The sequence below is a fragment of the Gopherus flavomarginatus genome, chromosome 23, assembly GCF_025201925.1.
Source record: "Gopherus flavomarginatus isolate rGopFla2 chromosome 23, rGopFla2.mat.asm, whole genome shotgun sequence".
Classification (NCBI taxonomy): Eukaryota; Metazoa; Chordata; order Testudines; family Testudinidae; genus Gopherus; species Gopherus flavomarginatus.
This window is the reverse complement of record NC_066639.1, coordinates 2,969,757-2,995,682: the sequence shown is the minus strand read 5'-3', so window position 1 is coordinate 2,995,682 and position 25,926 is coordinate 2,969,757. Positions and strand designations below refer to the sequence as shown.

At 52.0% G+C, this 25,926-nt stretch overlaps 1 protein-coding gene and 1 non-coding gene across 2 annotated transcripts in view; one reads left to right on the top strand and one right to left on the bottom strand.

The window, feature by feature from the left end:
* The window catches only part of LOC127039356 (zinc finger protein 883-like), a gene marked incomplete at its 3' end in the record, with an annotated part of 70,375 nt that overhangs the window by 17,596 nt on the left and 26,853 nt on the right, over positions 1 to 25,926 (top strand). The gene's annotated exons all lie outside the window — the stretch shown is intronic.
* TRNAT-AGU (transfer RNA threonine (anticodon AGU)) lies at positions 2,854 to 2,927 on the bottom strand. The gene has a single exon. It is a non-coding gene; the product is annotated as a tRNA-Thr (tRNA).

The following is a 25,926-nucleotide window of genomic DNA, read 5'->3' as shown; positions in this document are numbered from 1 at the left end:
GCAACTGCTGAAGTAGTTCAGTTGGGAGCGTGCTAGACTAACAGGCTATTCTATCCCCCTTTGTGCAGGGGTGGGATGTTTTCTGAGAGTGCAGCAGGGCCTTTAACTGCCACGAGTCCCTCATTTCAGGCTATGCAGGAGGAAAGGACAACATGGGCTTCTGCACCGAGTTGGCCCACCTGACCTTTCATTCTTCCCTTGCTCTTTGTCAGCAAGGGGAAGAAGAAGAAGCGCTCCCTCAAGCTGGAGTCACACGGGCGAGGTAAGGAGGACTTCCTGAGTGCTGGCTCCAGTCCTCTGCTCTGCCAGCTGACCTATCGAAGGGCTGCCACCACATTCTCTAGGTTTGTCCATCGGGCTGGGGCAGGGTGAGCAACAGCCAAGCAGATGGAGTTTCTGTAGTATAGTGGTTATCACATTTGCCTTACACGCAAAAGGTCGCTGGTTCAAAGCTAGGCAAAAACATGCTGGTTTCCTTTTCCCAGATCCCCTTGCTGTTCAGGAAGGCGCTCCTCCTTCTGCCATTGGCCTGTCCCTGGGATAACTCCGACGCCTGCATGACAGAAGGTGCTGACAGCAGTGGAGAAAGCACCTTGGTGTCAGGCTGGAGAACCTAGAGAAGTGAGGCATGTTACTTTTCAGATACTTGTGACTTGGCCTCCTCTGCCCTTGGAGATTGGCTGGTGGACGCCGGCTCTTCCTGCTGGCCTCCTTTGCGTGACATGCCAAAGGAGGAAGTGAGGCAGGAATGGGGCAAAAGAGGAAAGTCAAGCTGAGAAAGGCAGGGCAGAAACTAAGCACATCATTGTGGCTAAGTGGGGTTAGTAGAGCACCATCATTCATTCTGCAAAGCCTGGGGAGGTGTGGTTGGCTGCTGGGATGCAGAATCCTATGCCTGCTTCTTGGCTTCCCAGGGATGGCTACTTGCAGCCCTGGAGAAGAAGGGGGGTTCTGGGTGAAAGGAAAACAAGCAAAGCTGAGTCCAAGAGGAGAATGGCTGCTCCTTTATGGCCAACCTGGGGGGATGACTGATGGTTTTAGAGGTGGAGGCTGGGCTGGCTGTGAGCAACTGGGATCCAGGAAACTCCCACCTGCCTTTCTGAGGGCTGAACCCATGGAGGTGCGGTTGGCTGCTGGGAGATAGACCCCTGTGGCTGCCTGTTGGCATCCCAGGGATGGCTCCTTGCAGCCCAGGAGAAGCGGGGTTCTGGGTGGAAGGAAAAGAAGCAGTGGTGAGGCTGAGTGGACTCCTTTCTGGCTGAGATGGTGGGCTGTGGTGAGTCTGGGAATTGCCTGTAAGCCATAAGTGGACATAGTGCAGTGAAAACCGCTGCTCCATTCTGGCCGACCTGGGGGCGCCATGGATGACTTGGGAGTGGGGGCAGGGCCCTGGCTGTGAGCAAATGGGATCCAGGAAGCCCCAGCCTGCCCCTCCAGGGGCCGAGTCTTCTTCTTCTCTCCTGCCATGGGAGCCCAGCCTTAAGCCTGCCCAGCATGTGCAGCAGCTCGAGCATTAAGCCTTCCTGTGTGCATAACCTAACTACAGCCTAGTGTAATCAGGTGTAAAGTTTAGATTGTGAATTTATCTTTAATTTCCATGGTAACTTACTTTGATCTTTTATTCCTACCACTTATAATCCTTAAAACTCCATCTTTCTGTAGTTAATAAATCTGTTTTATGCTGTACTTAAACTGGTGCATTTTACTTGAAGTTCTTGGGAAATCTCAGCTCCATTACAAGGCTGGTTCATGTACTATTCATAGGAGGGAGGGGTGGACCCTGCGTAATAAACTCACACTGATAAGGCAAGATGGTATGATCCAGGGGCAAAAGGCTGCAGAGCTGTGGGGGGGCGACTCTCTATCATTAGTGTTATGAGTGGCTGGGAGAAGCATTCATGTAATTCAGTTGGCTGTATCCCTACCTACGGATGTCTGTGTAAGTGCAATATCTGCCAGAGATTCACAGCTTGTCTCAGCATCACATGTGTGAGAGGGAGTCCAGGTAGTAGGACAAAGGGTTCAGGGGTCCCACTGTTCAGGTTGCATGCCAGAGATCCCATCAAAGACTTTCAACAACCACAGCAGGTGCTCACTGAGACAGAGAGAGAGAGAGAGAGATGCCAAAATAGTGATCTCCAGTGCTAGCAGACATCAAACTATCAGGAATTCTGTGCACAGAGAAGACCCTGCTAGTGGAAAATGCCTTTAAAAAAGGCCCTTCTGTCCCCAGCTGTGGTCGTACAGTGCTCAGTGCTCTGCGATGTGGCCTCAAGAGTCATGGATGCAAGTTGAGTTACGATGACCTTTTCCTTGTCTCCACGTTTCTTAGGTGCCTCCTTCCAACACTTGTCAGAAAAAATGACCTGTTTCTTTTACAAGTATTTGCATTGCAAGGCAGAGGCAGTCTTCTCTGTTTCCTCAAAAGATTGACCAAAAAGTGGGAGGAGTGGACACATTTGGCAAGGCACCACCACTGGGTTCTGCATCTCTAACCTCCACTTTACCTGGCAAGTGCCTCTGGGACTTTTCTCCCAGCTGCCCCATTGTTCATCAGTGATAATCAAAAGGAAGACGACATGACATCTGTGTGTGGACATCCCCAGCGAATCACAAGGACGTGTGGTGCAGGCTTTTGTGTTGCAGCAATTGCAGTCAAAGCAACCACCATGCCAATGCCAGTCACAGCAGCCTTTTCATCAACTCCAGGCTTGTGATTTGATTCTTTCCAATGTTTCTCTCCCAAGAAGCCTTTTCCTTAGCAAGCAATGATTTGGATACCAAGGGAGGTCTCTTCTGTTTCCTAGAAAGACACAGGAAAATGTGAGCAGAGGAGACAAAACTCACAGAGCAAGGCACCACTGGGAGTTGAACCCAGGATCTCTTGTTTACTAGACAAGTGCTTTAGCCAGCTAAGCCATGGTGCCTGTCTCAAGAAAATGTTTGGAACTGTTCCATTTGATGGTCTAAGACAACACCTGCAAATTCCAAACTACAGATGTTCCCCATTTCCCTCAAGACTTGCAAGGAAAAACTGGCAGGCCAAGCCAGGATCTCCTGGTTACTAGGAAGACACTTCAGACAGCTCTTCCCAAAGATCACTATCTAGAGACCTTTAAACAGCCTCTGTAGATGTTTACTGATAAAGAGATGCCAAAATAGAGCTCTCCACTGCCTGCAGCCATCACACTACCAGGAGTTCTGTGCACAGAGAGGCCCCTGCTGGTGGAAAAGGCTTTGGTAGAGACTCTTCTGACACCAGCCTGTGCTCATATACTGTTTAGCACTTTGTGTTGTGACTTCAGCATCCACAGATGCCAGTTGAGTTGGGGGACATTTTTCCTGTCTCCACATTTGTCTAATGGCTCCTTTCAACACTTGCCACCAAAAAGACTTGTTTCTTTTGCAAGCGATGTACAGCTAGGCAAAGGCAGTCTTCTCCATTTCCTCAGAAGATCACCAAGCTGTGGGGAGAGAAGACACTTTCAGCCAAGCTGGATGCTGAATCTCCTCTTTATTCAGCAGGTGTCTGTGAAGGACATAAATCTCCATCTTGTAGAGGGCAAGAATAGGAGTTTATTACGCACAGCACTGGCAGAGTGTCACCTTGCTTATTAAGCTCAGAGACACTGTTAATTGATTACAATAGAATATATAGGTTTTCCATGGGTGGGGGAAAGTGACGGGGTAGGGAGTTCCAAACTCTGGAATAGGTTTTGCAGCAAGACATGATAAGCACAGTAGCCAAAGGTTAACAGGTTACATAATGTCTCCACCCATGGTCTCAAGTTAGCAAGTTAACATTTCATGAATAATTTGATAAAAAGTTATTAGTATAAAATATCTATGCTGAATTCTGATTTGAGGTCCATAGGAAAGGAGCAACTCCTTTGATTGTCCTCCAGGTACATTCCTAGGTGTTAAAGCAAAGAAACAGTGAAAGTATATGGCAATTAAGATTGTTTTCTGTGTGCCTTAAGGCAGGCATTGGTCCCTGGGAAGGGTGGTGGAAGGATGACATATCTTATACTGACATCTGCCAACTTTTCATAAACTCAAGGTTGGATCTGTGGGAAGAACGTCTCCCTACAGAAGAGACTTACACAACAGGAAAAGGGATTCTTTGTTCAATCTGCAACTCTGAATAAAACACAATTCTTTAGTTCTTAGCTCTAACACCTGGCAATTTACTGACCAAGCCTATCTTAGCAAGCAAGGCTTTCTATTTACCCAGCTTTCTTTTAGCTGGTCACTATTTGCTAGGCTTCTGGTCCGTTGATTATCCTCTGGACTTTGGGTCTGGAAAAGAGCTGGCACAATCCATTGACCAGGTTGTTATATAAAATGCACATGAATTTTAACCCTTCACATACAGTAATGGCAAAGTTCTTGGTGCAGGCTTGTAGCAGTGATGGAATAAACTACAGGTTCAAATCAAGTCTCTGGAGTCCATCCACAGCTGGGATGGGGCATTCAGTCCTTCGTACAGAGCTTCAGTTTGTAGCAAAGTCCCTTCAGAGGTACGAAGCAGGATTGGAGACGAGGCATCAGCCTTCTACAGTCTCTTGCCATGTGGTCTTTGCTTTCTTTGTCCCAAGGACACTCTATCCAGCACGTGGCATAGAAAAACCTTTGAATTTTGTCCATAGGCAGGTCCCTGCATACCTTGCTCAGCCACAAGGCGTATCTGCCTTCTCTCAATGCGTTGATTGTAGAGCTTATGGTCCTTAATGGGCCATCAAGCAGACTAGGCAGAACTGACACCAACTTGTCTGGCTGGGGTGTTCCTCGGAAGCAGAGCACAAGTTTGAATACAGACAGCATAGAGCCAATATTCATAACATCAACTACAAAAATGATACACATCTAGAAATAGCATAATTATAATCAGCCAATCAGAACCTCTCCATAGACCCATTTCACGACAACCTTTCTATCATATTGGCTGCAAATATAGAACAGTGGTCACAATGGTGATCTATAAAGTTACAGATTATGTCAATAACATCACAGGAGGTGACACGGCATCAGTGAGACTGATATTGGAATACTGTCTCTAGTTTTGGTGTCCTCATTTGAAAAAGATACTGTGAAATTGGAGCTGGGGCAGCAAAAAGCCACCAAAATATTCTGAGGACTGGAGAAAAATGCCTTCCAGTGAGCTATTGAAAGAGCTCCATCTGTTTAGCTTATCAAAAGAAGATTGAAAGGTGACTTCACTGAAGTGTTGAAGTGCCTTAATGGAGAGAAAAGATTGGGTATTAAAGGGCTCTTGAATGGAGCAGAGAAAGACATGACAAGACCCAATGATTGGAAGGTGAAAAGAGACAAATTCATGTTACAACTAAGCCCCAAATAGTCAACAGCGAGGATGATTCACCACAGGAACAAGCTACCAAGGAAAGTGGTGGAATCTCCATTCCCTGATTTCATTCAATGAAGACTAGATGCCTTTCCCCCAAAAGTAGCTCTTGTGTCATACAGGAGTCCTGTGATATGCAGGGGGTCAGATTAGATGCTCTAATGGTCTCTTCTGGCCATAAAGTCGATTAATTTCTGAAACACTGAGTGTAGCATTGGAAGCAGCGTCTGAAGTTTTACTATCTAGCCAGCTTGCTGCCTAGAATGAACACTCCTTGAGTGGGGTGACCACAGGGAGTAGCTCAAACCTCCAAAGGGCCTGGCCAGGGGCAGGATATTGGCACAGCAAGGGAGGGGTGTGGCAGTGACATCACAAAGGCCTTTTGCAGGACCTCAGACTATTGGTCCCAGGTGATGGGGGGTGGTGGCCTCACAAAGAGATGCTGACATCAGCCAGGCAGGACAGGGGCGAGAGGCCAGGGAAACCTCAGAGACCCCTGTGGCTTTGCTTCAGCAAGTCTCCTTCTCCAGGTCTCTCCTTGAGGACTGACAGAGTATTCGGGTTCACGGATATGAGCGCAAGGAGGAACCTCTTTCAAGTTTTCTCCTTCCCTTTTAGTGATTTTACTAGAAAACAGCCATCCCTGTTTAGAAGGTAAGAGACTCCTGGAGGTTTTAAACCTCTTCAGTCTGATCCATCTGATGACAGGACACTTCCATTCTCTGTACCTCAGGCTCCTCCCCATCTGTCCAATGGGAACAGGGACAATTCTCGAGCTCTGGGCGGTCGTGAGGCTCGGTGAGATAAGGGGCGTTACAGCCCTCTGTGAAAGAGAAAGGGGAGTGTCACGGTGTTTTAGCACCAAGGAATTCTAAAGTTTGCTAAAATGTCTAGTCTGCGGAAACAAGAAATGGTCGGGGCCAAACTTTTTAATCACTGCCTTTTTTGAAGCCCACTCAAGGATGTGAGTCCCTATCTTTTAGTTACCCGGGGTTCTTTGCCAGCAGGAGAGAAGAGTTTCCTGCCGCCGTTTTTGTGGCCTAAACAAACCAGGTGTTGTGCCCCAGTTCTCGTCTGAGATCCCTGAAAAAGAACATCTTCCCATCCATGAACAAGACAGGACCTGTCTTTCAAAGGGGAACAAAGAGACCCCTGGGACTTACAGACTAGCTAGCCTCACTTCCATAGCTGGAGAGATCCTGCAATACATTCTTAAACAATCCATTTGTCAGTAGCACCTACAGGATAATTTGGTTCTTAGGACTAGTGAGCGTGGATTTGTCAAGAACAAATCATTCCAAACCAATCCTCTTTCCTTCTTTGGTTGGTTTCTGGGCCTGGTGGAGGTGGGTAAACAGTAGATGGGATCTAGCTTGGTGCTACGAAGGCTTTTGACACAGTCCCGTAGGACATTCTCACAAGCAAACGAGGGAAATGCAGTCCAGCTGCAATCAGCGTAATGTGGGTGCAGAGCTGGTTGAAAGCCCGGACTCCAGGAGCCCTTCTCCAGGTTTGACTGTAAAACAGAGAGGGTGTACCTAGTGGGTCTGGCAGAGATCAGTCCGGGGTCCGGTACTATTCAATATTTTCATGAATGAATTGGAAAATGGAGTGGAAAGCATGCTTCTAATATTTACAACTGACATCAAGCACTTTGGAGCGCAGGATTGGAATTCCAAATGCCCTTAACAAATTGGAGACTTGGTCTTCTTGAGCCAAACTCCATGGCTGGGCCCTTCTCTCTAGATTGGGCTGAAGTGAAACCCCAGAGCCAAACATTCCTCCTGGGCAATGCGCTCCGACCTTGAATGGTCGGATGCTGCTTAGCACTGTCAGAGCAGCTTTTGCCGGGGGATTCTCCCAGCACTTTCCAATAGCGGGAAAGTATGAAATCCCCATTTGACTGCTGGGGACAGAGCCCTAAAGGGGGGAGCAACTTGCCCAAAGTCCCTCAGGAAAAGGAAAACAACCAGCAGTGGAACCAATAGCAAACCCAGTAATGGAACTCAGGAGTCCTGGGGGTGTGCTAGAGTGACCAGATGTCCCGATTTCATAGGGACAGTCCCAATTTTGGGGTCTTTTTCTTATCTAGGATCCTATTATCCCCCACCCCCTGTCCCGATTTTTCACACTTGCTGTCTGGTCACCCTAGGGTGTGCACATGTGTGGGTCCCAGCTGCTCCCTGCCCCCCTCATTGAAGCAAATGTGCAGGGTTACTGCCCTGGGAACTGCAGGGCACCAGTGGACATGAGGTTGGCTGGAGGTAGGGTCTGGCTGCAGGCAGGGCAAAGGGTGCAGGGCTGGCTGGCTTCAGGCAGGGGAGTGCATCAGGGATTGGGTGGAGACAGGGCAGGGGATGCGGGGCTGGCTGCAGACAGGGGGTGCAGGGCTGGTGCAGGCTAGGGGTGTGTGGGTGCTCGCTGTCTTTGGGCAGGGTCACAGGGGGGTGCGGCAGGAGTTGACTGGAGACAGGGCAGGGTGTGTGTCAGGGGCTGGCTGCAGGGCTGGCGGCAGGCAGGGCAGGGAGGATGCAGCTGGTGTGGGCAGGGCAGAAGGTGCAGGGCTGGCTGGAGACAGAGGCTGGCTGCGGGCAGGACAGGGCAGGGCAGGGAGTGCAGAGCTGGCTGCAGGCAGGGCATGGGGCAGGACCATGCAAGGATGTTTCAATCCCTAGGCGAAACTTTCACCTTGCGCCCTCCACCCCGCGCCCCCGCCCTGAGGCACCTCACCCGTGGCAGCTCCCACCCTCCACCCTGAGGGGTCCCTCTTGTGGCAGCTCCCCCGCTCTCCCCTGCGGCAGCCCCCTCGCCCCAGCTCACCCCTGCTCCAAGCATGAGCACCCCGAGCACGCCGTAGCTGCTTCATTTCTCCCGCCTCCCAGGCTTGAGGCGCCTAAGCCTGCCAGGCGTCAAGCACCCTCCTCTAAGCCACAGCAGCCCTGACAGTTGACAATAGAGGCACCTTAACCCCTGGGTTCCTTCAATGTGTCCCCCTCCGGGGTCCAGCTCCAATCACCAGATACTCGGGGTATGTCTATACCACCTGCCGAATCGGTGGGCAACGATCGATCCAACGGGGGTCGATGTATCACATCTAGTGTAGATGTAATACATCGAGTGCTCTCCCCTCGACTGCTGTACTCCAGCTCCGTGAGAGACGCAGTCAGCGTCTACGGGGAGCTGCAGCAGTCGACTCACCGTGACTGTGACATTATAAGTATAATGTAATATTTCATTGAAAGGTGACAGGGTGACAGAAAGAGTTAATTAACTCACCTCACCAACTGACCTGACCCATGGGTGAACCTTAAGAACTGGTTAGCAAGATATGTAAATGAACAGAGCTTTGAAATGCAAGTCTGCAGTGTTAGAGGTAGAAGGGGAGGTGTTTGCTCAGGTCTTGTGATGTCAGCAAACAAGTCTTGTCTCTTGGTATAGTTTTAATTCAAAGCAAGAAAGGAATATTAACATTTATGATGATACTTGAGTGACATAGTATTATTGTCTATGTGTCTCTTTGAAGGTTGTGGTAACCTGTATTTGAACTGTTTAATGAATAAATTACCCTGTACTAATAGCCAGGACGTTTGGAAGGAGAGTTAAGCCTATTGTTTTCTCAGGCTGAAAGGCTGCTGGAAATGTATAAGAACCTGGGACACGATCCTTCTTCATCTCAGATCTGCTTTGGGTTTCAAAAGGGGGAATCCTTAAGCCACAAGGATTGAGATTCTCACTCATTGACTGGAGCCACCCTGAATATGAACATTGGACTATAACCTATGGACTAGTTCTAAAAGGACTTTTGGCAACTACAAGCTCACCTCTACTACGTATCTAAACCTCAAGAATTGAATTCAAGTCTATATGTCTATTAATCTTTTAACCAACACTCTCTCTCTTTTCTTTTCTAATACATTTTAGCTTAGTTAATAAGAATTGGCTATAGCATGTATTTTAGGTAAGATGAAAGTTATAATTTAACCTGCGTATGTGGCTGATCCTTTGGGATTGGAAAAACCTTTTCTTTTATATGTTGAAGTAAGATTTTCAGGAATCATCATCATATCTGACAGGTGTGTCTGGATGGAGGCCTGAGGCTGGGTACTTTAAGGGAACTGTGTGAGTTAAACTTCTAAGTAACCAGTGAGGTACTACAGAGGCTGTTTTGTGCTGGCTTGGTAAATCTAAGTATTGAAATAACCAGCAGCGTTTGAGATTTGTCTGCCCTGTTTTGTTTGCAGTTCACCCTGATTGAGTGACCTGAACTGTCTCCCACAGGCAGCACCGTCACACCTACATCCAGGCTGTAGGGGTCCAGGGGATTTTAGGGGCCTTGGGGTGCACAGATACCTACGTCCAGGCCATAGGGATCGCTGGGGGGCTTAGAGAGTTTGGGGGGACACAAATACCAGTCTCCAGGCTTTAGGGGTCCCAGGAGGGCTTAGAGGGTTCGTGGGGTGCACATATTCCTACCTCCAGGCTGTAGTAGTACCAGGGGGGCTTAGGGGGTTAGTGGGGGGCAAAGATACCTACGTCCAGGCTGGAGGCATCCTGGGAGTCTTAGGGGATTTGTGGGGGCCCAAGATACCTATGTCCAGGCTGTAGGGGTATCAGGGGGTCTTAGGGGTTCGGGTGGGCACAGATACCTATGTCCAGACTGTATTGGTCCCAGGGGGGGTTAGAGGTTTCATGAGGGGCACAGATATCTACATTCAGATTGTAGATGTCCCGGGGGGGGGTTAGGGGGGTTGTGGGAGTGCAAATATCTATGTCCAGGCTGTAGGGGTTCCTGGGGGGTTAGACGGTTTCTGAGGGGCACATACACCTACGTGCACACTGGAGTGTCCCAGGGGGCTTAAGGAGTCTATATGGGGTACAGATACAAATGTCCTGGCTGTATAGGTCCCTGGGGGGCTTAGGGGGTTTTGGGGAGGCACAGATACCTAAATTCAGGCTGGAGGGGTCTCCAAGGTGTTTGGTCTGGGGCACAGATACCTGCGTCCAGGCTGCAGGGGTCCCGGAGGAGCTTAGGGTCTGTCATGGAGTGTGGGGGAGTTCGGTCCTGCACCCCTCTTCCTGGGACTCACAGTGACTCTCAGCCAGCCAGTAAAACAGAAGGTTTATTGGACAACAGGAGAGAAGGATACAGCAGAGCTTGGAGGCACAAGGACGACCCAGCAATCGAGTCCTTCTGGGGGTTCAGGAAACTTAGTTCCCAGTTTGGGATTCCCTGAATTCAAACCACCCAGCCAAAACCGAAACTGAACTAACCCAACTCCCTCCAGCTGGCCTCTTCCTGTGTCCAGCTTCTCAGGCAAAGGTGCTGACCCCCTCCCCCCTGCCTAGCTCAGGTTACAGGCTGAGCAAGTGTCCAGTCCTAAAGTCACCCCCTGCTCTCCCATCCCCCACACAGACAGTCCCTACTCCATCACAGTAATGGCCAGAGCATTTCTCTCATGGAGCAACAGTGACACCGTGTGGCCACACTGGGTAAAGCACAGAGCATCACGCCTATGTAGAGACTGTAGAGATCCCTGGGGGGCTTAGGGGTCGTTGGGGGGGGGCACAGATAGCTACTTCCAGGCTGGAGGGTTCCAGTGGGCATTAGGGGCTTCATGGGGGACACAAATATCTACGTCCGGGCTGGAGAGGTCCCTGGATGGCTTAAGGGGTTGTGGTGAGCACAGATACATATGTCCAGGATTTAGTGGTCCCTGGGGGTTTAGGGAGGTGGTAAGGGGCACAGAAACATACGTATGGTCTGGAGGGGTCCCTGGGGGACTTAAGGGGTTGTGGTTGCGCAGATACCTACATCCCAGTTGGAGGGGGCCCTGAGGAGCTTAGAGGGGTTGTGTGGCATACACATAGCTACAGCCAGGCTGGTGAGGGCCCTATGGGTCTTAGGGGGCTTGTGGGGTGCAAAGATACCTATGTCCAGGGTGGAGAAGTCCTGGGGAGGGCTTAGGGGGTTCCTGGAGGCCACAAATATCTACATCAAGGCTGGAGGAGTTCTGGAGATATTAGGGAGTTGTGGGGGGGCACATATACCTATATCGAAGCTGTAGGGGTCCTGGGGTTGCTTTGGGGCATTTTGGGGTACAGATACCTAAGTCCATGCTGTAGGGGTCACTGGGAGGATCAGTGGGTTCGTGAGGGTGCACAGATACCTACGTCCAGGCTATAAGGATCCTGGGGGGGCTTAGGGGTTTGTAAGGGGCACAGATACATTCATCCAGGCAAGAGGGGTCCGAGGGACCTTAGGGGGTTCATGTTTGGTACAGATACCTGCGTCTAGGCTGGAGGGGTTGTGGGGGGTTAGGAGGGTTGTGCACCCCATCTTCCTGGGACATACAGTGACTCAGCCAGCCAGTAAAACAGAAGGTTTTTTTGGCCAACAGGAATGAAGAATACAGCAGAGCTTTTGGGCACAACCAGGACCCCTCAGTTGAGTCCTTCTGGGGGTTCAGGAAGCTTAGTTCCCAGTTTGGGATTCCCTGAATTCCAGCTACCCAGCTCCAAACCAAAACTGAACTAATTCCCTCCAGCCAGCCCCTTCCTTTGTCCAGATTCCCAGGCAAAGGTGCTGACCCCCTCCCCCCTGCCTAGCTCGAGTTACAGGCTTAGGTCCTGTCCCTCACCTAAAGTCACCCGCTGCTCTCCCATCCCCCACACAGAGAGTCCCTACTCCATCACAGTAGTGCACAGAGCATTTCCTGCATGGAGAAACAGTGACACCATGTGGCCACCCAGGGTAATGCACAGAGCATTGCCCTCACGGAGCAACAGTGACACCCTGTGGCCACGCAGGGTAATGCACAGAGTATTTCCCGCATGGAGCAACAGTGGCACCCTGTGGCCGCGCAGGGTAATGCACAGAGCATCACACCTACGTAGAGGCTGTAGAGATCCCTGGGGGACTTAGGGGTCATGGGAGGTACAGATAGCTACATCCAGGCTGGAGGCATTCCGGGGAGGCTTAACGGGGTTTGTAGGGTCACAGATACCTATGTCCAGGATGGTCGGGACCCTGGGGAAGTTACGGAGGTTGTGGGGGGCATAGGTACTTGCGTCCAGGCTGTAGAGGTCCTGGTGGGGATTAGGGGCTTCGTGGAGGACATCAATATCTATGTCTGGGCTGGAGGGGTCCCTGGACGGCTTAGGGGGTTGTGATGAACACAGTGGTACCTGGGTGTTTAGGGACTTGGTGAGGGGCACAGATACCTATGTATGTCCTGGAGAGGTCCCTGGGGGGCGCTTAGTGGTATTGTAGAGGACACAGATACCTACGTCCAGGCTATACAGATTGGGGGGGCTTAGGGTGTCAGGGGGCACAGATACCTAGGTCCAGGCTCGAGGGTTCCCGGGGGGGGAGCTTAGGCAGTTTGTGAGGGGCACAGATACCTGCATCCAGGCTGGAGGGGTCCCTGTGGGGCTAAGGGGGTTTCTGGTGGGCACAGATACCTACCTCCAGGCTGGAGGGGTTCGTCGGCACTTAGGCATTGTGGGGAGGCACAGATACCTCCGTCAAGGCTGGAGGGTCCCTGGGGGGCATAGCGGGTTTGTGGGGGGGCACAGATACCTAAGTCCAGGCTGGAGGGTTCCGGGAGGGCTTATGGGGTTCGAGGGGGCACAGATACTTATCTCTCGGCTGTAGGAGTCCCTGGTGGGCTTAGGGGGTTTTGGGGGGCCCCAGGTACCTAAGTCCATGCTGTAGGCATCCCTACAGGTGTTTATGGGTTCGTGGGGTGCACAGATACTTATTTCCAGGATGGAGGGGTACCAGGGGGGTTGGGGTTTCGTGAGGGTCACAGATACGAACCTCCAGGCTGTAGGAGTCCCAGGGGGGCTGTAGGAGTACAGATACCTACATCTAGGCTGGAAGGGTCCTGGGGGGTATAGGGGGTTTGTGGGGGGCAGATACCTAGGTCCAGGCTGGAGGGTTTCCCGTGGGGATTAGAGGGTTTATGGGGGGCACAGATACCAACGTCCTGGCTCTAGATGTTCCTGGGGCACATACAGGGGCTGTGGTCACACATAACCCTACATCCAGGCTGTCGGTGTCCCGGGGAGTTTAGGCAGTTCACTGGGGGCTCAGATACATCCAGGCTGGATGTGTCCCGAGGAGCTTAGAGGGTTCATGGGGTACTCAGACACCTGTGTCCAGGGTGTAGGGATCCTTGGGGGCTTAGGGGGTTCGTGGGGGTCACAGATAGTTACGTCCAGGCTGAAGGGGTCACTGGGGCATTTAGGGGGGTTGTGGGAGCACAGATACCTACGTCCAGGCTAAAGGGGTAATGGGGATGCTTAGGGGATCGGGGCGGACATGGATACCTACGTCCAGGGTCTAGGGGTCCCGAGGGGATTGGGGTTAGAGGGGGGCAGTTGAGTGGAGCCTGTCCAGCAAACAGCTGATCGCAGCTGCGCGCAGGCTGCCCTCAGGGAAAAGCTCAGCTGGACGTAGGTATCTGTGCCCCCATGAACTGCTAAGCCCTCCAGGGACCTCTCCAGCCTTGACATAGGTATCTGTGCCCCCTCACAACCCCCTAAGCCCCCCAGGGACCTATACAGCCTGGAAGTTGTCATCTGTGCACCCCATAAACCTCCTAGTCCCCCCGGGACCCGTCTAGTCTGCACAGAGGTATCTGTGACCTCCAGAAACCCCCTAAGCCTTCCAAGACCCCTACAGCGTGGATGTAAGTATCTCAGACCCACACGAACCCCCTGAGGACTCCTTCAGCCAGGATGTAGGTACCTTGACCCCCACAATCCCCTAAGCCTCCCAAGGGACCCCTACAGGCTGGACATAGGTATCCGTGCTCCCCCACCTCCTAAGCACCCCTGGGACCCCTATAGCCTGAAGTTAGGTATCTGTGCCCCCCACGATCCCCTAAGGCTCCCCGGGACTCCTACAGCCTGGACGTAGGTATCTGTGCCCGCCCCGACCTCTAAGCACCCCCGGGACCACTATAGCCTGAAGTTAGGTATCTGTACTCCCACAACCTCCCTAAGCCCCCCAGCCACCCCTCCAGCCTGGACGTAGGTATCTGTGCCCCCCACGAACACACTAAGCCCCCCAGGGATGCTCCAGCCTGGACGGAGGTATCTATGCCCACCAGTAACCCCCTTAGCCCCCCAAGGACCCCTCCATCCTGGATGCAGGTATCTGTGCCCCTCATAAACTGCCTAAGCCCCTGTCCCCCCTCAACACACTAATCCCCCCGGAAGCCCTATTGCCTCCACGCAGGTATCTCTTCCCCCCACAACCCCCCTAAGCCTCCCAGGAACCCCTACAGCCTAGAAGTATGTATCTGTGCCCCCCAGGAACCCCCTAAACACCACAGGAACCACTCCAACCTGCACATAGATATTTGTGCCTCCCAAAAAACCCTAAGCCCCCCAGGGACCCCTAAAGCCTGGACATAGATATCTCTGCTGTCCGCAAAAGCCCCTAATCCTCCCCGGAAACTCTCCAGCCTGGACATACATATCTGTGCCCTCACAAACCCCCTAAGCCCTCCGGGACCCCTCCAGCCTGGATGTAGGTATCTGTGCCCCCCTGACGCTCTAAGCCCCCCCAGAATCCCTATAGCCTGGACGTAGGTATCTGTGTCCCCTACAATACCACTAAGCCCCCCCAGGGACCCCTCCAAGACATACATAGGTAGCTGTGCCCCTCACCAAGTCCCTAAACCCCCAGGGACCACTGTGCTCATTACAACTCCCTAAGCCATCCAGGGACCCCTCCAGCCCGGACGTAGGTATTGGTGTCCTCCACAAATCCCCTAATCCCCACCAGGACCTCTACAGCCTGGACGCAAGTACCTATGCCCTCCACAACCCCCCTAACTCCCTCAGGGTCCCGACCATCCTGGACGTAGGTATCTGTGACCCTACAAACCCTCTTAAGCCCCTCCGGAATGCCTCCAGCCTGGACGTAGCTATCTGTACCTCCCATGACCCCTAAGTCCCCCAGGGATCTCTACAGCCTCTACGTAGGTGTGATGCTCTGTGCATTACCCTGCGTGGCCACACGGTGTCACTGTTGCTCCATGCGGGAAATGCTCTGTGCATTACCCTGCGTGGCCACACGGTGTCACTGTTGCTCCATGCGAGAAATGCTCTGGGCATTACTGTGATGGAATAGGGACTGTTTGTGTGGGGGATGGGAGAACAGTGGGTGACTTCAGGTGGGGGATAGGACCTAAGCCTGTAACTTAAGCTAGGCAGCGGGGAGGGGGTAAGCACCTTTGCCCGGGATGCTGGACACAGGAAGTTTTGGTGTGGAGCTGGGTTGTTGGAATTCAGGGAATCCCAAACTGGGAACTAAGCTTCCTGAACACCCAGAAGGACTCGATTGAGGGGTCCTGGTTGTGTCCAAAAGCTCTGCTGTATCCTTCATTTCTGTTGGCCAAAAAAACCTTCTGTTCTACTCGCTGGCTGAGTTACTGTGTGTCCCAGGAAGAGGGGTGCAGGACCGGATTCCCCCACAGTCCGTGACACCCCCTAAGCCCCTCCGGGACCCCTGCAGCCTGGACGTAGCTATCTGTGCCCCTCACCAAACCCCTAAGCCCCCCAGTGACCCCTATAGCCTGGACCTAGGTATCTGTGCCCCCCACGAACCCGCTAAGTCCCCCAGGGACCCCTACAGCCTGGACATAGGTGGAACTCTTCTGCCAGACTGAATTGATAGCAGTAAGGACTGGTGTGAATACATAGGAGTCCCTTCTCTACAACGTAATGCAAGCCAGCTCGAGCCCCCACCCAGTGACCTGGGAAAATTTTACATACGCACCCCTAGGTGCCTCAAAGAGGCAATACTTGCCCTCTCACAAGCACAGAGTCTGGGTGTAGCAGAAAACGTTTAATAATGTGAGATAAACAACATAGCATTAAATTGGGAAAACACCTCAACTAGGTCATGTCCTTTTCCCTGGGCTCTTGAGTCAAGCAATCCCCAAATCACCCCAAGACTCCAAAGTCCAATACCTCAAATGTTTCAAGAGTCCAGCAACCCCAAAATCACCCACAGTCCCGCAGCCCCAGAGTTCAAGCGTCTATCTGCAGGGCTTTCCCCCGCCAGGGTGGGTAGAAAGGGGCACCTCACGTGGTCCACTGCCAACTGCCCTGTCTCTGTGTGGGATTCTACTTCTGCCTTCCTCACCAGCTGCTCTGCTCCGCCAGCCAACCTGTGATCTGCTCTAGGTGTCCCCAAAAACTGCTCAGCTTACCTCACTCTATGGGCTACTCTAACCATCCCACAAACTGCTTCTCTCTATCAGCTGCTCTGCTCTACAATATAGCTTCATACTCCCCCACTACCTAATACAGCTCTTCAGTGATTTCAGATCAGAAACCTGGAACTTCAACTCTTAAAAAAAATCAAAAACCAACTCTACTATTCAACTGTTAAAAAAGAAGAAGGTGCAATTAGTGTTTCTGGCTCACTCAAGGAGCCCACTCCCTTGTCTAGTGAGTGTCACTCAATTGATGGTGAGAATCACTGTCTCAAAGCAGTTTCACAGTTCCTTATCCACACAATCAGGGTGATAACACTCCACATCTCATGCCCCAACAACAAATAAACTGGAGATACCACAGCTGCCAAAGCAACCATCTCAGGCTGCGGTGGCCGTGTCAGGCGGGGTGGGTGTGCCTATGCAAACACGATCAGCCCCTGAAATTCTTTTCCACACTAACCATAATTCACCACCAGATGTCAGAGTAGAGTTCATCCTGCTTCTGCTTACATAGGTTGTGCCCCCCACAACCCCCTAATACCACTGGGACCCATCTAGGCTAGATAAAGGTATCTGTTCTCCCCACAAACCTCTAAGCCCCCCAGGGAATCCACAAGCCCAGATGTAGGCATCTGTATGCCCCACACACCCCCTAAGACATAGAGGACCCCTCCAGCCTGTGGGTAGATATCTGTGACCCTACAAAGACCCTCAGGACCCCTACAGCATGGATGTTTGTATCTGTGACCCCCACAAACTGCCTAAGCTACCCAGGGCCACCTACAATCGGGATGTAGGTATCTGTTCCCCCCGCAACACAGATAATCCCCCCCGGGACCCCTCCAGCCTAGACATAGGTATCTCTGGCCCCACGAATCACCTAAGCCACGACGGGGCCCCTCCAGCACGGACATAGGTATCTGTGCCCCCACAACCCTCCTAAGACCCCCGAAACCTCTCCAGCCTAGATGCAGGTATCTGTGCCCCCCACAGTCCCCCTAGGCCACGATGGGATCCCTCCAACCTCGACATAGTTATCTGAGATCCCCACAACCCCCCTAAGCCCCCAGAACTCCTCCAACCTAGACGAAGGTATCTGTGCCCAACACGAACCCCCTAAGGCCCCCAGGACCCTCTTGCCTGGGGAAAGGTATCTGTGCCCCTCACAAACCCTTAAGCCCCCCCAGGATCCCTATAACCTAGACGTAGGTATCTGTGCACCCTCACGAACACACTGATTCTCCTAGCGACCCCTACAGCATGGACGTAGGTATCTGTATCCCAAAATGCCCCAAAGCAACACCGGGACCCCTACAGCCTCGAAATAGGTATCTGTGCCCCCTCACAACTCTCTAATACCCCCAGAACCCCTCCAGCCTGAACATAGATATTTGTGACATCCAGAAACCCGCTAAGCCCTCCCCAAGTCTTCTCCAGCCTGGACATAGGTATCTCTGCCCCCCACAAGCCCCCTAAGACCCATAGGGCCCCCACCAGCCTGGTTCTAGCTATGTGTATGCCACACAAACCCCCTAAGCTCCCCAGGGCCCCCTCCAACCGGGACGTAGATATCTACACAACCACAACCTCTTAAGTCCCCCAGGGACCCCTCAAGACCATACATAGGTTTCTGTGCCCCTCACCAACTCCCTAAATCCCTAGGGACCACTACAGCCTGGACATATGTATCTGTGCTCACCACAACCCCCTAAGCCATCCAGGGACCTCTCCAGCCCAGATGTAGATATTTGTGTCCCCCATGTAGCCCCTAATCCCCACTGGAATGCCTTCAGCCTAGACGTAGCTATCTGTGCCCCCCACGACCCCTAAGCCCCCCAGGGATCTCTGCAGCCTCTACATAGGTGTGATGCTCTGTGTATTACCCTGCGTGACCGCACGGTGTAAATGTTCCTCTATGAGAGAAATACTCTGTGCATTACCCTGCGTGGACACATAGTGTCACTGTTGCACCATGCAGCAAATGTTCTGTGCATTAACCTTTGTGACCACATGGTGTCACTTATTAGAGGGGTAGCCCGTGTTAGTCTGGATCTGTAAAAGCAGCAAAGACTTCTGTGGCACTTTATAGACTAACAGACGTTTTGGAGCATGAGCTTTCGTGGGTGAATACCCACTTCGTCAGATGCATGCAGTGGAAATTTCCAGGGGCAGGTATATATATGCAGGCAAGCTAGAGGTAATGAGGTAGTTCAATAAGGGAGAATAAGGCCCTGTTCTAGCAGTTGAGGTGTGAAAACCAAGGGAGGAGAAACTGGTTTTGTAATTGGCAAGCCATTCACAGTCTTTGTTTAATCCTGAGCAGATGGTGTCAAATTTGCAGATGAACTGAAGCTCAGCAGTTTCTCTTTGAAGTCTGGTCCTGTAGTTTTTTTGCTGCAGGATGGCCACCTTAAGGTCTGCTATAGTGTGGCCAGGGAGGTTGAAGTGTTCTCCTATAGGTTTTTGTATATTGCCATTCCTAATATCTGATTTCTGTCCGTTTATCCTTTTCCGTAGCGACTGTCCAGTTTGGCCGATGTACATAGCAGAGGGGCATTGCTGGCACATGATGACGTATATTACATTGGTGGATGTGCAGGTGAATGAACCGGGGATGGCGTGGCTGATCTGCTTAGGTCCTGTGATGGTGTCGCTGGTGTAGATATGTGGGCAGAGTTGGCACCGAGGTTTGTTGCATGGATTGGTTCCTGAGCTAGAATTACTATGGTGCGGTGTGCAGTTACTGGTGAGAATATGTTTCCGGTTGGCAGGTTGCCTGTGGGCGAGGACTGGCCTGCCACCCAAGGCCTGTGAAAGTGTGGGATCATTGTCCAGAATGGGCTGTAGGTCCCTGATGATGCGTTGGAGAGGTTTTAGCTGGGGACTGTATGTGATGGCCAGTGGAGTCCTGTTGGTTTCTTTCTTGGGTTTGTCTTGCAGTAGGAGGCTTCTGGGTACACATCTGGCTCTGTTGATCTGTTTCCTTATTTCCTCGTGCGGGTATTGTAGTTTTGAGAATGTTTGGTGGAGATTTTGTAGGTGTTGGTCTGTGTCTGAGGGGTTAGAGCAGATGCAGTTGTACCTCAGTGCTTGGCTGTAGACAATGGATTGTGTGATGTGCCCAGGATGGAAGCTGGAGGCATGAAGGTAGGCATAGCAGTCGGTAGGTTTTCGGTATAGGGTGGTGGTAATGTGACCATCATTTATTTGCACCGTGGTGTCTAGAAAGTGGACCTCCCGTATAGATTGGTCCGGGCTGAGGTTGATGGTGGGGTGGAAGCTGTTGAAATCATGGTGGAATTTTTCCAGAGTCTCCTGTCCATGGGTCCAGATGATGAAGATGTCATCAATATAGCGTAGGTAGAGAAGGGGCATGAGTGGATGAGAGCTGAGCAAGCATTGTTCCAGGTCGGCCATAAAAATATTGGCATATTGTGGGGCCATGCGGGTGCCAATAGCTGTGCCACTGATCTGGAGATATATATTGTTATCAAATTTGAAATAGTTGTGTGTGAGGATAAAGGCACAGAGCTCAGCAGCCAGTTGTGCTGTGGCATCATCAGGGATACAGTTCCTGACAGCTTGTATTCCATCTGTGTGTGGGATGTTCGTGTAGAGAGCCTCGACATCCATGGTGGCTAGAATGGTGTTTTCTGGGAGGTCACCAATGCATTGTAGTTTCCTCAGGAAATCAGTGGTGTTATGGAGATAGCTGGGAGTGCTGGTGGCATAGGGTCTGAGTAGAGAGTCCACATATCCAGACAGTCCTTCAGTGAGAGTGCCAATGCCCGAGATGATGGGACGTCCAGGATTTCCGGGTTTGTGGATCTTGGGTAGTAGATAGAATAACCCCGGTCGGGGCTCTAAAGGTATGTTGATTTGTTCCGGTGTCAGTGTAGGGAGTGTCCTGAGTAAATGGTGCAGTTTCTTATTGTATTCCTCAGTGGGATCTGAGGGAAGTGGCCTGTAGAATTTGGTGTTGGAGAGTTGTCTGGCAGCCTCCTTTTGGTAGTCATACCTGTTCACAACAGCACCCCCTTTGTCAGCCTCTTTGATGATAATGTCTGGGTGGTTTCTGAGGCTGTGGATGGCATTGCGTTCTGCACGACTTAGGTTATGAGGCAAGCGATGTTGTTTTTCCACAATTTCTGCCTGTGCACGTCGGCGGAAGCATTCAACGTAGAGGTCCAGACTGTCATTTCGACCCTCAAAAAAAGTCCATGTGGGTATTCACCCACGAAAGCTCATGCTCCAAAACGTCTGTTAGTCTATAAGGTGCCACAGGATTCTTTGCTGCTTTTACAGATCCAGACTAACACGGCTACTCCTCTGATACAGTGACACTGTTGCTCCATGCGGGAAATGCTCTGGGCATTACTGTGATGGAGTGGGGACTGTCTGTGTGGGGGATGGGAGAGCAGGGGGTGACTTTAGGACCGGACACGTGCTTAGCCTGTAACTCGGGCTAGGCAGGGGGGAGAGGGTCAGCACCTTTGCCCGGGAAGCTGGACACAGGAAGGGGCCGGCTGGAGGGAGTTGGGTTAGTTCAGTTTCGGTTTTGGTCTGGATAGTTGGAATTCAGGGAATCCCAAACTGGGAACTAAGTTTCCTGAATCCCCAGAAGGACTCAATTCCAGGGTCCTGCTTGTGCCTCCAAACTCTGCTGTATCCTTCGCTCCTGCTGTCCAATAAACCTTCTGTTTTACTGGCTGGCTGAGAGTCACTGTGAGTCACAGGAAGAGAGGTGCAGGGCCGGACTCCCCCACACTCCGTGACAGACCCTAAGCCCCTCCAGGACCCCTGCAGCCTGGACGTAGGTATCTGTGCCCCCCACAAACCCCCTAAGCCCCTCAGGGACCTATACAGCCAAGACATTGGTATCTGTGCCCTATATAGACTCCAGAAGCCCCCTGGGACATTCCAGTGTGCATGTAGGTATATGTGCCCCTCAGAAACCCCCTAACCCTCCAGGAACCCCTACAGCCTGGACGTAGGTATTTGTACCCCCCCAACCCCCAACCCCCCCCCCCCACGGGACATCTACAATCTGGATGTAGATATCTGTGCCCTTCATTAAACCTCTTACCCCCACCCCGGGACCAGTACAGCCTGGACATCCGTATCTATGCCCTCCTGAACCCCTAAGACCCCCTGGTACCCCTGCAGTCTGGACATAGGTATCTTGGGCCACCAAAAATCCCCTAAGACTCCCAGGATGCCTCCAGCCTGGACGTAGGTATCTATGCCCCCCACTAGCCTCCTAAGCCACCCTGGTACCACTACAGCCTGGATTTAGGCACATGTACACCCCACGAAACCCCAAGCCCCCTTGGGACCCCTAAAGCCTGGAGATTGGTATCTGTGTCCCCTCCAAACTCTCTAAGCCCCCCCGGTACCCCTACAGCCTGGACATAGGTATCTGTGCACCCCAAGGCCCCTAAGATCCCCCGGACCCCTACCGCCTGGATGTAGGTGTGACGGTGCTGCCCGTGGGAGCAAGATGAGGTCACTCAATCAGGGTGAACTGCAAACAAAACAGGGCAGACAAATCCCAAACGCTGGTGGTGATTTCAATACTTAGATTTCCCAAGCCAGCACAAAACAGCTTCTGTAGTACCTCACTGGTTACTTAGAAGTTTAAACCACGCAGTTCCCTTAAAGTACCCAGCCTCAGGCCTCCGTCCAGATACACCTGTCAGATATGATGATGATTCCTGAAAATCTTACTTCATCATATAAAAGAAAAGATTCTTCTGATCCCAAAGGATCAGCCACATACCCAGGTTCAATCATAACTTAGATCTTACCCAAAATACATGCTATAGCCAATTTTTATTAACTAAGCTAAAATTTATTAGAAAAGAAAAGAGAGAGAGTGTTGGTTAAAAGATTAATAGACATATAGACTTGAATTCAATTCTTGAGGTTTAGATACATTGTAGAGGTGAGCTTGTAGTTGCCAAAAGTTCTTTTAGAAATATTCCATAGATTATAGCCCAGTTTCCATATTCAGGGTGGCCCCAGTCAATGACTGGGGATCTCAATCCTTGTGGCTTAAGGTTTCCCCCTCTTGAAACCCAAAGCAGATCTGAGATGAAGAAGGATCGTGTCCCAGGCTTCTTATACATTTCCAGCAGCCTTTCGGCCTGAGAAAACAATAGGCTTAACTCTCCTACCAAACATCCTGGCAATTAGTACAGGGTAATTTATTCATTAAACAGTTCAAATACAGGTTACCACAACCTTCAAAGGGACACATAGACAATAATACTATTTCACTCAAGTATTATCATAAATGTTAATATTCCTTTTTTGCTCTTTGAATTAAAACTATAGCAACAGACAAGACTTGTTTGCTTACGTCACAAGACCTGAGCAAACATCTCCCCTTCTACCTCTAACAATGCAGACTTGCATTTCAAAGCTCTGTTCATTTACATATCTTGCTAACCAGTTCTTAAGGTTCATCCACAGGTCAGGTCAGTCGGTGAGGTGAGTTAATTAACTCTTTCTGGCCCTGTCACCTTTCAATGAGATATTAGATTGTACTTATAATGTCACAGTCACGGTGAGTCGACTGCTGCAGCTCCCCGTAGACTCTGCCTGCGTCTCTCACCCAGCTGGAGTACAGCAGGCGAGGGGAGAGCACTCGATGTGTTGCATCTACACTAGACGCGATATATCGACCCCTGCTGGATCGATCGTTGCCCACCGATTCGGCAGGTGGTATAGATATACCCTGAGTATCTGGTGACCGGAGCTGGACCCGGAGGGGGACACATTAAAGGAACTCAGGGGTTAAGGTGCCTCTGTTGTCAACTGTCAGGGCTTCTGTGGCTCAGAGGAGGGTGTTTGACTGCCTGGCAGGCTTAGGCACCGCAAGCCTGGGAGGCAGGAGAAGTGTAGCAGCCACGGTGTGCTCGGGGTGCTCGTGCTCGGAGCAGGGGTGAGCTGGGGCGAGGAGGGTGCTGCAGGGCAGAGCGTGGGAATTGCCACAAGAGGGGAGCCTCAGGGTAGGGGTGGGAGCTGGCATATGTGGGTCGCCTTAGGGCGGGGACACAGGGGGAGACGGCGCAAGGTGGAAGTTTCACCTAGGGCGTGAAATATCCTTGCACTGGCCCAGCCCCATGCCCTGCCTGCAGCCAGCCCTGCACCCCCTGCCCTGCCGGCACCAGCCGCATCCTCCCTGCCCTGCCTGCAGCCAGCTCCTGACACCCCCCCTGCACTGTCTCCAGCCAACTCCTGCCGCACCCCCCTGAGGCCCTGCCCAAAGCCAGCCAGCCCCCACACCTCTCCAGCCTGCACCAGCCCTGCACCCCCTGTCTGCAGCCAGCCCCGCACCCCCTGCCCTGTCTCCAGCAAACCCCTGATGCACCCCTCTGCCTGAAGCCAGCCAGCGCCGCATCCCTTGCCCTGCCTGCAGCCAGACCCTACCTCCAGCCAACCCCATGTCCACTGGTGCCCTGCAGTTCCCAGGGCAGTAACCCTGCACATCTGCTTCAATGAGGGGGGCAGGGAGCAGTTGGGACCCACACGTGCACACCCTAGGGTGACCAGACAGCAAGTGTGAAAAATCGGGACAGGGGGTGGGGGGTAATAGGATCCTAGATAAGAGAAAGATCCCACAATTTGGACTGTCCCTATAAAATCAGGACATCTGGTCAGCCTAGCACACCCCCAGGATTCCTGAGTTCTGTTGCTGGGTTTCCTATTGGTTCCACTGCTGGTTGTTTTCCTTTTCCTGGGGGACTTTGGGCACGAAGACTGGAGACAGTACAAAGGTTGTATAAAGGTAAAATTAAATAGGTCGCAGAGGAGTTTTTTTTAAACTTAGGCTTTTGTTGTTAAAAATTTTGTCGCTCAGGTGTGAGAAAAAACACTCCCCGAATGCCAAAATTTGAGCCATGCAAAGCAGCAGTGTGAACAGCGCTTTGTAGGTGGAGCTGTGCTCCCGGTGACGAAGCTCCTGCCCCTCGTTGGAGGTGGTTTGGTTTTGTTGCTGGGGAAGCTCTCTCCCAGCGATAAGGACGGCCACACAGCGCACCTTACAATGGCATGTTTAGAGTTGCACAGCTGCACCGTGGTAAGGTGCGCGGTGTAGACAGAGCCTCAGAGCTGGGGGAAAGCTGACAGGCGCTGAGGAGCATGGGGTTCAGACAGAGACATCCATTAGGAGAGGAACTATTCACAGGGATTCTCTATAGCCTAGTAAGGAGGAGAGGATGGAAGATGATAATGTACAGGCAGGATCTGATGAGAAACAGTGAAATGAAAGAGTCTCCCTCAATTACATCATGTAATAGCAGACAGCTAAACTGGGATACATTTTAGAAGTGCTTAAATACAAATGCTAGATGTCTAAGTACTAAGACGGGTGAATTTGAGTGCCTGGTACTGAGTGACGATATTGATCGAATAGGCATCACAGAAACCCCTGCACCCCCTCCTGTGCCCACATGGTGAGACTGACCTGTGTGCATGGAGCAGCTGGCATTGCTGCCCCCCACTCCTCCCTGGAACGCTGCTCCTCCAGGCACCCGTAGGGGCTGTGGGATGTGGGGGCAAGAAGCGAGATCATCCGAGCTCCCTGCATCCAGGTCACTTTCCTCAGCCGGGCTGCATAAGGGGAGGGCAGAGAGCAGCAGCTTCTGATGCTCCCCTCACAGCACAGCCCAGGTGGGGAAAGTGACCAGGACGCATGGAGCACATAGTGCTGCTCCTCGCTCCCCCCAACCCTCTATGGCCCCATGGAGGAGCATTGGGGCAGGGGAGAGCAGTGAGCACCTTTGCACTGCCACACGGTGCCCTTTGACCCCATGGAGCCCTGGGCAGCTGCCAGGGGGCCCCACCCCTAAGGCCGGCCAGGCTTCCCAGAATGAGCAGCAGAAAACACAGAGACTGGCCACACACTGAGCAGTAGTAGCCTGTGCGGCTCGTAATGGAGGCTCGGGGGGGAGGGGACTCAGCCTCCCCAAACCTTGCATTGCCAAGGGGACAGTGGGGCCCATAACCAGGGGCCCTGGCCAAATTAGGTCCCCCTGGAAAAGTCTCCTCTATGTCAGCCTCAGGGCTGAAGGAGCTCCCACTCCCTGCTATGGCCCAGGGGCTGCAGCAGGGGCACAGAGCTTCTCTGATCTTGGGACCGCAGCGGGGCAGAGGTAAAGGAGTGACAGGGTGGGGCCAGTGTGGGAAGGCGTGGAAGGGGGTGGAGCCACAGACAGAAGGAGGGGCCATGGTTCTGGTGCTGGGGCCTCCACACTTGTTCCCCTTTCCCTGGGCTTGGGCATCACTAGCCCCTGCTTAGTGAGTAAGGGTCAGTGGTCCCCA